Source organism: Mustela putorius, unplaced genomic scaffold (assembly GCF_011764305.1).
Source record: "Mustela putorius furo isolate JIRA1106 unplaced genomic scaffold, ASM1176430v1.1 tig00001629_pilon_pilon_pilon, whole genome shotgun sequence".
Taxonomy (NCBI): domain Eukaryota; kingdom Metazoa; phylum Chordata; class Mammalia; order Carnivora; family Mustelidae; genus Mustela; species Mustela putorius.
Genome location: NW_025421827.1, coordinates 92,057 through 106,550, shown reverse-complemented (window position 1 = coordinate 106,550; position 14,494 = coordinate 92,057).

The window sequence follows — 14,494 nt, the reverse complement described above, 5'->3', positions numbered from 1 at the left end:
CTCGTCCTCAGCAGTGAATTCTGCCTTGGTGAAAAGACTTCCGGACGGGGTGCCCAGGTCAGTCCTTAAGCGTCTGCCTTCAATGAAGGTCATGACCCCAGGGTCCTGGGATCAAGCCCCACAACTATGGGGCTTGCAGTTCAGTGGGGAGCCTGCTCCCTCTCCCTCTGCCTCTAACCCCTTGGGAGTCTGCTCACTCTCTTTCTCTCTCTCTCTCAAATAAATAAAATATATTTTTAAAGATTTTATTTATTTATTTTATAGGCAGAGATCTCAAGTAGACAGAGAGAGGAGGAAGCAGGCCCCCTGCTGAGCAGAGAGCCAGATGCGGGGCTCAATCACAGGACCCTGAGATCATGATCTGAGCCGAAGGCAGAGGCTTTAACCCACTGAGCCACCCAGGCGCCCCAATAAAATATTTTTTTAAAACGTTCTGGGATCCCATCTTTTATAAGTGTAGACAGTCATACCAGATGAGAGAGGAGAAATCAGGGCACTTGGGTACTGGATGTGGCTGCCATGAAGACCTCACATCCTATAGTTCCAGAAATCGGGAATTATGGACAGACCAAGATCACAGAAACAGAGGGTAAGATGGTGCTTCTTAATGTATAGCACAGAACCTCTCAGGGTGCAATTGGCGCCAGTGTTCTATTCTGAAGGGGGCAGGATCAAACTGTTTTATTGAGGGGCTTCAGGGAAAGGTCAAAGGGCTAGGAGCACAATGAGATCCAGTATCCTCAGCCTGGCCAGGATCTCCTCAGCGTCACAGTTTCCAAAAAAAAGTCCAAATGTCCTCTTAAGGCCCACATTCTAAAATGTCTTTTTGGGGGGCTCCTGGGTGGCCCAATGGGTTAAAACCTCTGCCTTTGGCTCAGGTCATGATCCCAGGGTCCTGGGATCAAGCCCTGCATCCAGCCTTACATCAGGCTCTCTGCTCAGCAGGAAGCCCGCTTCCTCCTCTCTCTCTGCCTACTTGTGATCTCTGTCTGTCAAATAAATAAATAAAAATCTTAAAAATAAATAAATAAATAAAATGTCTTTTTGGCATTTGGCCTGCTGGTAACTATTCACTTGAGAACCACCACATGGTGCCAACAAGGACTTGGCTTCCCATAGCATAGGACTCCCAAACTTCTTTACCCTGTGCGCCACCTTCCCAGCTCTCCTTGCCTAAAATTCATATCTTCCAAACCAAAAAACAAGACAGACTTTCTAGTTTTTAGTTGGGGGAAAGCAGCCTATCTCAGATCTCAGGCCAGAGAAGGCTGTGGCGTACAGCAGGGGGACGCCCAGCACTGGCTGGAGGGCTGGATTCAGCCACCTCAGTCACCCCACTTGCCAGTGTTTTTTTCTCCATCATAGTGGGGCCACCATGCTACGTTCTAGGTGCCTGCCCTGAAGTCAGGAAATCGTCCCTAGATAGAACGCTAGGCAATTGTAGGAACCACTCCTTAGTGTTCCTTCTCTCAGGAGCTATAGTCTGTGTCACTTTGGCATGGTGTCTAGAAACTCTGTATCATGTATTTTGTCCGTTTTAATAGAATTTCCTCTTTATGGCAAGAAAAAATGGAATTCCTAAAAAGGAAAATACTATGTTTTTAAAATCTTGGTGAGACTAAGGGCCCCTGGGTGGCTCAGTCAGTCAAGTGGCTGCCTTCAGCTCAGGTCATGATTTCAGGGTCCTGGGATTGAACCCCACATCAGGCTCCCTGCTCAGCATGAGGGTGGGGGAGTCTGCTTCTCCCTCTCCCTTTCCTGCTCCCCCTGCTGTGCCCTCTCTCTCTCTGTCAAATAAATAAATAAAATCTTTTTAAAAAATCAGATACGTAACCAACTGACTCACCCAAGCACACAAAGCACATTTCACTTTTATGTGCTTCAAAGATTCACAATCAATAACATGGTAGGATCAAAACTAATAATTCATTTTATCAGCATTCAGAGATTTTTATTTGAAGGGTTGTTGTTACCAAAAACTTTGAGGAAAGATAGATGATCCTTCTGTTGCTAGTTTAAGTAACAGTTGGGAACTAGAGAAGAATATTATCTGAGGTCATCTGAAGCCTACATTTGTATCTACAAGATGACTTAAAAGAAATCAATTCTTTATATATTTGACAGCACAAAGTATCTTTTTTGCCTAGCAGTTTCTCTTTAAAAAAGTAATGTCTAATATGTTGTACATTTTTTTAAATGGGGTGTGCTTTTTTTTTAAGATTTTATTTATTTATTTGACAGAGAGAAATCACAAGTAGATGGAGAGGCAGGCAGAGAGAGAGAGAGGGAAGCAGGCTCCCTGCTGAGCAGAGAGCCCGATGCGGGACTCGATCTCAGGACCCTGAGATCAGGACCTGAGCCGAAGGCAGCGGCTTAACCCACTGAGCCACCCAGGCGCCCCTGTTGTACATTTTTATTTGACATTCCTGTAATATATGCCGGATTACTTCTCAGGTATGAAGAGACATTAAAAATGCCAAATTCTGGGGCGCCTGCATGGCTCAGTGGGTTAAGCCGCTGCCTTCGGCTCAGGTCATGATCTCAGGGTCCTGGGATCAAGTCCCACATCGGGCTCTCTGCTCAGCAGGGAGCCTGCTTCACTCTCTCTCTCTCTCTCTCTCTCTCTGCCAGTCTCTCTACCTACCTGTGATCTCTCTCTGTCAAATAAATAAATAAAAAATCTTAAAAAAAATGCCAAATTCTTTGACACATCCAATCACCCCTATCATCGCCATGACATAAAGATGGGGAAAGAGAACTCCAAGGCTTCATGTCTCACTTGGAGCCAGGCAGTAGCCTGGGACTGGTCCGCCTTCAGGCTCGAGCACCTCCCACCCCACCCTCCGTGGTGTGGAGACTAGGATCTCAAGTTACCAGTGACTCTCAAGTCAGGTTTGTTAATAACCAGCACTCACTTACCTCTGAGGAAAAACCAGCATCGTGAAAGAGAGACACCCTCTATAAACAGGTCATCTTTTAACCCTGAATGGAACTCTAAAATACCTATAGGTAATCTCTTTACTGGCTAAGAGACAATAGCGTGTGCAGAAAATAGAGGAGGGAGAACCTAGGCTTAGGGTTAGTGGCTCTGGGCATGGCTGCACTGATCTGAAAGCACTGTGGCAAGGCTTACAGGAGCCTGACTTGAGAGCATGGTTCAGGGTCAGTGTCAGTGTCAGGTTCCAGGTCTGTGTCCAGGGGACTGCTGAATGTGGGCCTCTCAGGACAGAAACCTCAGAACAGAGCCCAGGGTTAGGGTAAGGGCCTAGGGGCCTAGCAGGTCTGGGACGGCATGCTCTGTCCATGTTTATGGGGGGCTGTTTTGAGGGCATGGTTCAGGGGGAGTGTCAGGTTCCGGTTTGTGTTCAGTGGCCCGCTGAATGTGCGGTGGCTAGAGTTGAGCATGCAATTTTCTCCTCCACCGAATCCTTCCCAGAGTTCCAAATGGCACGGTTTCCCTCCGGGTGGCAGGCTCAGCCATCTGGTCTTGCTCAAGTACTCCCAATCCCTTGGGTTCTGTAGCCAGGCCCTTGGGGATGGACCTCTCTGTATCCAAACTGGGGTGAGGCTTAAGGCCTAGGGGCATGGCATGACTGATCTGAAAGTGCTTTGGAGAGCCTCCCAGGTGGCTGAGATGAGGGCATGGGTCAGGGTCAGTGTCTGGCTCTGGGTTGGTGTCCAGGGGTCTACTCATATGGGCGTGGCCTCAGGTGGGCGTGCAGATTCATGGTGGGTTCTGCAGATTCAGAACAGATTCTGCTGTTCATTCTTTCTGTACTTCCAAATGGCACTGTTTCTTGCTGGGGGGCATTCTGAGCCCTCTAGGATTGCTCTGGTCTCCTTAGTCTAGACAGCTTATGTCCCAGGGCTCTAGGGACAGAAGCCTCAGAACTGAACCTACAGTCCAGTCAGGATTATAACCTAGTGGCATGACAGGTGTGGACTGCCAGTGCTCATTGCATCTTGATGGGAGGCTGAGTTGAGGGTCTAGCTCAGGTTGGGTGTCAAGCTCCAGGTTTGTGTCCAGGGGCCCCCTGAATGTCAGGGTGACCAGATGTGGGCATGCAGATTTCTATTATTCAGAATGCTTTCAAGAGTTCCAGATGGAATGGTTTCCTTGTGGATGGCAGGCTGAGGCCACTAGTATTCCTCAAGTGTCTCCAATCCTTGGGTCTTTGGATCCAGGCTCTTGGGGGGTGGAGGCCTCAGAACCCAACCTAGGGTACGGGTTAGGGACTAGGGGTATGGCTAGCCTAATCTGCCAGCTTTGATTTGACCTTTCTAGAGGGAAGATTTGATGGCTTGCTTAAGAATGAGTGTCAGGCTCTGCATTGTTGTCCATGGGGCTGCTGAATGTTGAGGTGGCCTCAGGGGGATTTCCACATTTCTCCTACTTGGAATCCTTTCCATAGTTCCAAAGACCACAGTTTCTTTCTTGGTGGCAGGCTGAGTCCTCTGGTGTTGCTCAAGGGTCTTTGGATCCAGGCTTTTGGAGTTGGACCCCTCAGAACCCAATATGGGGTTAGGGTTAGGGCCTGGGGCATGGCAGGACCAAGCTGAAGGTACAATGGAGAATTTCCTGGGGGGGACTGAGATGAGATCAGGGCCAGGGTGAGTTTCAGACTCCAGGTTTCTACTAAGGAACACTGAATGTGGGGGCGGGCGTCAGGTGGGCATGAAGATTTCTCCTGCCATTAATCCTTTCTGGAGATCCGAATGGCATTGTTTCCTTCTGAGTCCTCTGACAATGCCCCAGTTCCTTCTCTTTGTTCCACATCACGGGGATGGGCTTCTCAGATGCCAAATATGGTTATGGTTAGGGCCTAGGGGCATGGCAGAAGGCATCTCCTAGTGGTGTTTTGATGTTTTCAGAGGGCTAAGTTGAGAGGGTGGGTCAGGGTGAGTTTCAGAATCTGGGATTATGTCCAGCTGGCCACTGAAATTTGGATGGCCTCATATGGGCATGCAGATTTCTCCTATTCTGAGTCCTTTCTGGAGTTTGAAATGGCACAGTTTTCTACAGCTGGCAACCATTTGGAACTCCAGAATGGATACAGTTAGTAGAAATCTCCGTGCCCATCAGAGGATATGACCAAATTTAGTGCACCCTTGGACACAAACCCAGAACCTGAAATTAACCTTAAAGCACACACTCATAGGAGACCCCTGTGAAGTTTGCCACATCACTGCCAGGCCAAGCCTGCCATGCCACTAGACCTGAATGCTAACCCTAAGTTGCGTTCCTTAGAGGTCTGTCCCCCGAAGAGCCAGCCTCCATAGCCCCAGAGACTGGGGACAGCTGAGCAATACCACAGGGCTCTGCCTGTCACCCAGAAGGAAACTGTGCCATGTCAAACTCTGGAAAAGCTTCAGAGTAGGAGAAATCTGCATGCCAACAGGGGCAACCCCCAATTTCTGTGGTCCGTTGGACATGAACTCAGAGTCTGACACTCATGCTGACACAGGCCCTCAACTCAGCATCCTGGGAAGCTCACGTCAAAGACTGCAGATTGGGTCTGCTATGCCCCCAGGTCCTACACCAAGTGATGGGTTTAGCTTTGAGTCTTCCGTCCCCAGAAGCCTGGCTCCCAAGCCCTACACACTGGGGACAACCTCTGCAAACCCAGAGAACTCCACCTGCCACCCAAAAAGAAACTCAAACCAAGAGCATGACACACACCCTGACCCAAGCCCTCAATTTAGCCGCAAGGAGTTGGCCTCAGCTGTGGCTGATCAGGTTTGCCATGCCCTTCGGTCCTACCCAAACCCTTGGTGAGACATTGAGAATTCTGTCCCCAGAGGCCTTGCAGCCCAGCTCTACACACTGGGCCATCAGACATCAGGGATATCTGAAAAATACCAAGGACCCCACCAGGCACCCACAAAGAAATCATGGCATTTGCAACTCCCGAGAGGATTCAGAGCAGGAGAACTCTCTGCATGTCCACCTGAACCAACCCCCCCCCCTCAGAGGCTTGCTGCTACAAACCACAGAATCTGACACTCAGCCTGACCATGCCCTCAACTCAGCTCCAAAGGAAGCTGGACTCCGTGCCAGCAGATCAGGCATTTCATGCCTTTAGGCCCTAAACAAAACCTTTAATTGGGCTTTGAGTGTTTGTCACCAGAGCCCTGGCACCCAAGCCTTACACATTGGGGATACCTGAGCAATACCTGAGGACTCCCCTAGCCTCCCAGAAGGAATCCCTGCCATTTGGAACTCCAGAAAGGCTGCAGAGGAGGACCAATCTGCATTCCCACTGGAATTCACCCCACACTCAGGGGCTCCCATTCACAACAGCAGCCTGACTGTCCCCTGACCCAGGGCCTCAACTCAGCCCCCGGAAGCAACAAGACCTGCAGATCTCTGCCATGCCATAGCTGTAGCTTTGAGTCTTCTGTTCTCAGGGACCTGACTCCCAAGCTTTAGGGACTGCAGAGACCTGAGCAATCCAAGAGGACTCCACCTGCCACACAGAAGGAAACCCAGCAAGTTGGAACTCCGGAAAGGATTCAGAACAAGAGAAATCTGCATGTCCACATGAGACCATTCCCAATGACCATGGCCCCCCGGACACAAACTTGGATTCTAACACTCCCCTGACCCAGGCCCTCGACTCCACACTCCAGGAAGCTCACCTCACCTCCTGTTGAATGAACCTGCCATGCCTCTAGGCCCTTACCCTAACCTGAGGTTGGACTTTGAGGCTTCTGTCCCCTGAGGCCTGGTTCCCAAGCCCTACAGACTGGCGACATCAGAGCAAAGCCAGAGAACTTTGTCTATCCCCGACAAGGAAATCATGCCATTTTGAACTCTAGAAAGAATTCAGAGAAGTTGAAATCTGCATGCCAACCTAAGTCCACCCCAATATACAGTAGCCCCTGGAACTTGAACCAGAAGCCTGCCCCTCACTCTGACCCAAGCCCTCAACTCAGCTACCAAGAAATTTGCCTCAGCTCTGGTATATTTGGTATGCTATGCCCCTAGGCCCTATCCCTAACCCTCAGTTGGACTTTGAGGCTTATGTCCCCAGCGGTCTTGCAGCCAAGCTCTACACATTGGGGATATCTGAAAAATACCACAGGACTCTGCCTGTTACCAGAAGGAATCCCTGCCATTTGGAACTCCAGAAAGGACTCAGAGCAGGACACATCTGCATTCCCACTTGAATCCACCCCACCTTTAGGGGCCCCTGGACACAACAGGGAGCCTGACATTCCCCTTAACCATGCCCTCAACTTGGGCCCCAGGGAAGCATGCTTCAGGGTCTCCTGACCTCTGCCATGACCCTAGGCCCTAACCCTAACAATTCGTTTAGTTTTGAGTCTTCTGTCCCAGAAGACTGGCTCCCAAGCCCAAAGACCGGGCACACCTGAGCAAACCCAGAGAACTTTGCCTGCCACGCAGAAGGAAATTGTGCCACTTGGAACTCTGGAAAGGATTCAGAGCAAGAGAAATCTGTATGCCCAAATGAGGCCACTCCCAATCACCACAGCCCCAGGACACAAACTTGGAGTCTGACACTCCCCTGACCCCGGCCCTCGACTCCGCACCCCGGGAAGCCTCTGAGGCTTCACCTCACCCCCCACAGATCAGGCCTACAATGCATCTAGGCCCTTACCCTAACCTGAGGTTGGGCTTTGAGGCCTCTGTACCCCAAAGCACAGATCCCAAGCCCTACAGACGGGGGACACCTGAGCAAAGCCAGAGAACTCCACTGGCTACCCACAAGGAAACTTTGGAAAGGATTCAGAACAGGAGAAATCTGCATGCCAACCTGAGGCCACCTCCCCATATTTGGTGGCCCTGTGCACTAGAACCAGAAGTCTGCCCCTCACCCAGACCCAAGCCCTCAACTCAGCCCCCAGGAGTTTTCCTCAGTTCTGGCTGATCATATCTGCCATGACCCTAGGTCCTAACCTTAACCTTCGGTTGGACATTGAGGCTTCTGTCCCCAGAAGCCTGGAAGTCAGCTGTACACTTTGGGGATACCTGAGCAATACTACAGGACTCTGCCTGCCACCCACATAGAAACCATGCCATTTGGAAATCTGGAAAAGATTCAGAGCAGTTGAATGAACTGCTGAGACCAACCTGAGACCACCTCCATGTTCAGTGGCCCTCTGCACTCGAACCAGGAAATGGCCACTCTCCCTGGCCCAAGCCCTCAACTCAGCCCCCAGGAAGTTCACCTCAGCTCTGGCTTATTGAATATGCTATGCCCCTAGGCCTTAGCCCTAACCCTTGGTTGGACTATGAGGCTTTGGTCCCCAGAGACCTGGCAGCCATATCTGAAAAATACCAGAGGACTCTGCCTGGCACCCAGAAAGAAACTGTGGCATTTGGACTCATGGAAAGGATTCAGAGCAGGAGAAATTTGCGGGCCCAACTGAACCCACCCCACCTTCAGAGGACCCCATCTGATGAGGCAACAGAAGGCAGTCTGAGGACAATGCAGAAGCCGGCAAGCTTTAATAGCCCCCATCTTGGGATATGTGACAGTCCTCAGGCATTCCTGCTACCCTAAAGGAAAAACAAATAGCTAACTGGTAGAGATCACAATTCTACCAGACCTGCGTCTCCCTCAGTGTACAAATGTCCTAATGATTTACAAGGAAGAATTCTTTTCTTTTGTTTTTTTTTTTAAAGATTTTTATTTATTTATTTGTTAGACAGAGAGAGATCACAAGTAGGCAGAGAGGCAGGCAGAGAGAGAGGGAAGCAGGCTCCCCACTGAGCAGAGAGCTCAATGTGGGGCTCGATCCCAGGACCCTGAGATCATGACCTGAGCCGAAGGCAGAGGCGTAAACCACTGAGCCACCCAGGCACCACTACAAGGAAGAATTCTTATCAATAGCTTAACTTCCAAAGACACATAACTCAGTTCTTGAAGCCCTAACACTATCTTTCCCTCCCTAAAATTGAGGGAGGCTGAGGCAGAGGGAAATGTAAATAAAGTTAAATTTCTTCTAAACCTAAAGCTCATTGATAAGAATGTGTGACAGCAGGAATGTGCCATTCCTCCAGGAAGCTCCCAAGTCTTTTACTGTTAATGTCTTACTAAAAGGAAAAACACCTTAACCTGACAATGGCAGGGCCTCTGATATCTTACAGTCCTCTTTAGCGTATGAAAGTTCTTTTGAAACTTCCCTTTTCCTTACCTCCCCAACATCACAGTCTATAATCAACCACCTCCACAACCCAAGTGCGAGAGCTCTTTCTGCCCACGGGTCTTGTTGTTTGAATAAAATCATTTTTTATTTATTTTTATTTATTTTTTTATTTATTATTTTTTAAAAGATTTTATTTATTTATCAGGGTGTGGGGAGAGCGAGCGAGCACAGGCAGACAGAATGGCAGGCAGAAGCAAAGGGAGAAGCAGGCTCCCTGCCGAGCAAGGAGCCTAATGTGGGACTCGATCCCAGGACGCTGGGATCATGACCTGAGCCGAAGGCAGCCGCTTAACCAACTGAGCCACCCAGGCGTCCCGAATAAAATCATTTTTTAAAATTTATTTTCAGCATAACAGTATTCATTGTTTTTGCACCACACCCAGTGCTCCATGCAATCCATGCCCTCTATAATACCCACCACCTGGTTCCCCCAACCTCCCACCTCCGACCCCTTCAAAACCCTCAGATTGTTTTTCAGTGTCCATAGTCTCTCATGGTTCACCTCCCCTTCCAATTTCCCTCACTCCCTTCTCCTCTCCTTCTCCCCTTGTCCTCCATGCTATTTGTTATGCTCCACAAATAAGTGAAACCATATGATGATTGACTCTCTCTGCTTGGCTTATTTCACTCAGCATATTCTCTTCCAGTCCTGTCCATGTTGATACAAAAGTTGGTTATTCATTCTTTCTGAGGGAGGCATAATACTCCACAGTGTCTATGGACCACATCTTCCTCATCCATTCGTCCGTTGAAGGGCATCTTGGTTCTTTCCACAGTTTGGTGACTGTGGCCATTGCTGTTATGAACACTGGGGTATGGATGGCCCTTCATTTCATGCATCTGTATCTTTGGGGTAAATACCCAGTAGTGCAATTGCAAGGTCATAGGGAAGCTCTATTTTTAATTTCTTAATGAATCTCCACACTGTTTTCCAAAGTGTCAGCATCAGCTTGCATTCCCACCAAGAGTGTAAGAGGGTTGCCCTTTCTCCACATCCTCTCCAACACATGTTGTTTACTGTCTTGTTCATTTTGACCCTTCTAACTGGTGTCAGGTGGTATCTCAATGTGGTTTTGATTTGAATAGCTCTGATCACTAGTGACGATGAACATTTTTTCATGTGTCTGTTAGCCATTTGTATGTCTTCATTGGAGAAATGTCTGTTCATGTCTTCTGCCCATTTTTTGACATGATTATCTGTTTTTTGTGTGTTGAGTTTGAGGAGTACCTTATAGATCCTGGATATCAGCCCTTTGTCTGTATTGTCATTTGCTAATATCTTCTCCCATTCTGTGGATTGCCTCTTTGTTCTGTTGACTGTTTCCTTTATTGTACAGAAGGTTTTGATCTTGGTGATGTCCCAAAAAATCGGTTTTGCTTTTGCTTCCTTGAGAAGTATTTATTTAAATCACATGATGAATATTTTTTTACCACCTAGGTTTTTGTTAGAACAAATTTACAATATTCCTAAAGAATTATGGAATGTGTTTACTTGGAAAATAGGTAAAACAAGGTAATATTGTATTTCTGGAAAGGCTACAGTACTTCCCACTTGGTTAGATAGACTTATTTAAAATCCTTGAAGTGTGTCGCGGTGCAGATCCTCTTGGCAAACATAGAGACTGCTTTTTACTGAGTGCGTCATCCTACTACTTTGGCAATTTCACATTTGTTACCATAGCAAAATCTCAAATTACATTTTGTTCTACCTAAATCGCAGTACATAAATTAAAAAAAAAATCATAGACTGACTTAGAGGCGGTAACTTTTGCCTAAAACTTAGAGGTAAAATTCAATTTTCTTTTTTTTTAGTAGATGACTTTCTGTTTTATTTGACAGAGAGAAATCAAAGTAGGCAAAATACATTTGCGGGACCGATCCAGTATGACCTGAGCCGAAAATGAGCAATTTTCTTTAATCATCTCTCCCCAGTGCATTGTCTTTCTATTGCTAATGTATTTCCCACTTGTAACTATTGACAAACTTTTGCAATTCATGACTGAAATTACTTTCAGGGACCACAACAAATTTAACTTTGTGTTTGCTTCATTTATTACTGAAAATAAATTTCATTAAACATTTAAAAATGTTCTTATATGATATCACAATCTACATGGAAAAGGTATAATCCCGAGGCCAAAGGGTTTATTAACTAGATCGAAAAGTCAGGTAATAGAAATGGAAGAAATTCACTAAGGTTTATTCCTCTGGGTTATAAAATCATAAAAGTAGGTACATCTTGGTTACAGATTATTGTATAATTCCCTTCAGATTGCAGAGGTCTTACTAAATTTAGCAGGTACTTTGTAACTTTTGTTCAGTGAGTGACTTAATTGGCAATCATTGGAAAAGAGAGATAAGGGTTTGCAAGACCTGAAAATGTTGATTAAAAAAATAAGCAAAATTGGGGGTCCCTGGGTGGTGATGTCTTGGTTTTGGCTGAGGTCATGATCTCAGGGTCATGAGATGGAGCCTTGTGTCAGGCTCCACACTCAGTGGGTGTCTGCTTAGGACTTTTTCTTTCCTCTCCCCCCACCTCTTTCTCTCTCTCCTTCTCTCAAATAAATAAATAAATCTTAAAAGAAAATAAGCACAACTGATTTGGTCTGAGAAATAAGGAGCTTAGAAATTGTCACTCCATCCCAACAACTAAAAAAGCTGAATAAAACTGAAAAATAAGCAATTCTCTTTAGATATTTCAGAGAGTGAGTTCATGGACAATCACCACTGCTTCTAAAACTGGAGAGACAGACAGGCAGACAGCAGACACAGAGAATTACAACTTTCCAGAGCAGAAACTTCCCCAGAAACCAGTCCTGGGTTTGGGAAACCTGAGCTGTAATTAGTGAATTGCTTGGAGGGTTAGTGTGGATATGACTCATAAGAACTCTAAGTGGGGACAAGCCCCGCAAAATAAAAACAAATTCCAAGGGGACCCAGCCATAGGGGGGCCTCTATACATTTGTGAGTTTTACCTCCAGGGTTTCTACCAGGTCCTCATAGTTAATAGTGGAGAAAAATTTTCCTCATGCCTCTAGCAGGAGAAAGGGAAACATAAACCATTTATCTATATAAGAACAACTCAAGATGCTGATGGAAAGTAACGATGAGCAAAAGAATGGGAGAAAGTCTCCTTATTCATGCATAAAAAGATTCAATATGGTCAAGATGCAGGTTCTTCACAAATTGGTCTGTAGATTCAAGACAATCCCAGTCAAAATACCATCAAGTTAATTTATGGATATCAGCAAAACTGATTCTAAATTTACTTGAAAGAAGAAGACCAACAATAGTCAAACATCATATTAAAGGAGAGGAACAAAGTCTGAACGCAGATAATACTCTTTGTATGAAAGAAAAGGCGTTCAGGAACCGGTAGTTGGGAAGATGAAATAGCCTGGAGATGACCTCTTTTCTCTTTCAAAGATAAGTTTATGGATATAAAAAATAATAGATAAATTAACAGAGATATCAGAATGAGACATTTTTGTTCCCGAGGGGTTGGGATCTCGGAGGAGGGAGCAGGTCACTCACTTACAGAGGCGGGAATCGTTTACAGAAAAACAAAATAGTGGACACAGATGGCCAGTTTTGCTGCGTGGCTTTCTGTGCAACCATGGTCGGACAGGCAGGTGGCAGCAGAGGTTACTTATGAGCTTGTCAGTGAAATTTCCAAACTCTGTTAGGGTGGGCAGCATTACACATTGTTTATTAATCAGCCCCTAGGTTCCTACCTAATGCGTCAGGGGCTAGGCGATGATTTTATGGGAAGAAAACAAAAGCTGGGCAGCCCAGTTTTGGAGGGGTGGGGTGGTGGGCGGTCCCATCGTGCGCGTCCAGGGGGCGGGGTAGGTGAAGCGCTGCAGGAGGTCTGGGGCACAGGGCCGCAGTGGAGTGGCAGCAGACCTGAGGTAAGGGGGACAACAGGGGTGGTATGTGGGGGGGTTGCATTGTGGTGGAAGCACGGGGAGGTGGTGGATAGGGTGCTAGTAGCACAGTAATGTTGGCTGGTAGTGGGGAGACCAAGCGGAGACAGGGGAGAGGGAAGCAGCTAGGCGGTGGTGGTGGGTGGAGGGGAGGGACCAGCCTGGCAATCATCGGGAGAGCCAGTGTTTGGCGTGGTGGCCAGGGTAACGGCGGCTGCAGAGGGTGCCATGAGGTGTCAGAGAGGTGAAAAAAACGCTCACGTATGGGGGCGGGATCATGGGGGAGAGAGCTGGGGTCACCAGAGTCGGGGGAGGGGGCAACCAGCCAAGAGTCAGTAGTGTGGGCAAGGAGGAGTAGCGGCCGTGGGTCGGGAGCTGTGTGCCATCTGAGGGGGTTCAGCAGTGTGGCACCTGGAGGAGGTGGGGAGATTAGAGGTGGCAGGCAGTATAGGGAGGGTGGGACCAGCCCTGAGGCAGCAGGCACAGAGACAGCTTGGCTGGCTTGCTGGGCCTGCTCATAGTGCATGCCAACGAGGTGGGGGAAGCGAAGCGCAGCAGAGGCCAAACGCACAGGGGACAGGGGCAGAAGGCTGCCCGGCAGTGAGGGGGCCTGTGGGGGGGCACCGCAGGGTGGCAGGGGTACATTTTTGGGGGCAGCAAGCTGGTAGCCACACGGCGGGGGGGGGGTGGATGTGCTGGGTGGTTGACACACACTTGGCAGCCAGGAGGCATCAGAGTGGGGGGAGGGGAGTAGCTAGGCGGTAGTGTCCTTGGGGGTGGGCAGGACTAGCCGGGTATGAGTGGGGTCTCAACCTCATGGTGTGGTGGGTCAGGCAGCAAAGCAAAGGGCCTGGCTTTGCTGGGCTTGGTGCATGTCTACAGGGCGGACCACTGTTAGCACGCAGCATGCGTGGACCCGGGGTAGCAGTGGCAGAGGGCAATGGTGGTTTTAAGTGGTGGGGCGCTGTGGACGATGGTGCGCTGGCGAGCGTGGTGGGGAGTGGCTCATGTTGTTGGGGGGCAGCCTGGTGGTACAGTGTGCGGGGAAGGTGGAGTAGGACTCATGGGGCGGCAGCAGTGCGGCAACAGGGCTAGGAAATCGGAGAGGCTCTGGAGTGGGGGACAGGGGTAGCATCTAGGTGGTAGCTGCAGGGAGGGTGTGGGCAGGTAACAGCAGAGGGTAGCGTGGTAGGTGGGGCAGTCATGCAAGTCAACAGGGCAGGGCTATGAAGACCAGCAGTTGCAGAACACAGGGGAGCAGCAGGACATGGGGTAAGAGTGGGACCCAGGGTGGCAGCAGATCAGAAGCAGGGTAGTGGTAAGGGGGGCAGGGACGGCGAGGGGCAGGGTATTGGTAGTGGGGGGTGTGGAGAGAGCAGATGGGGTGGTGGTAT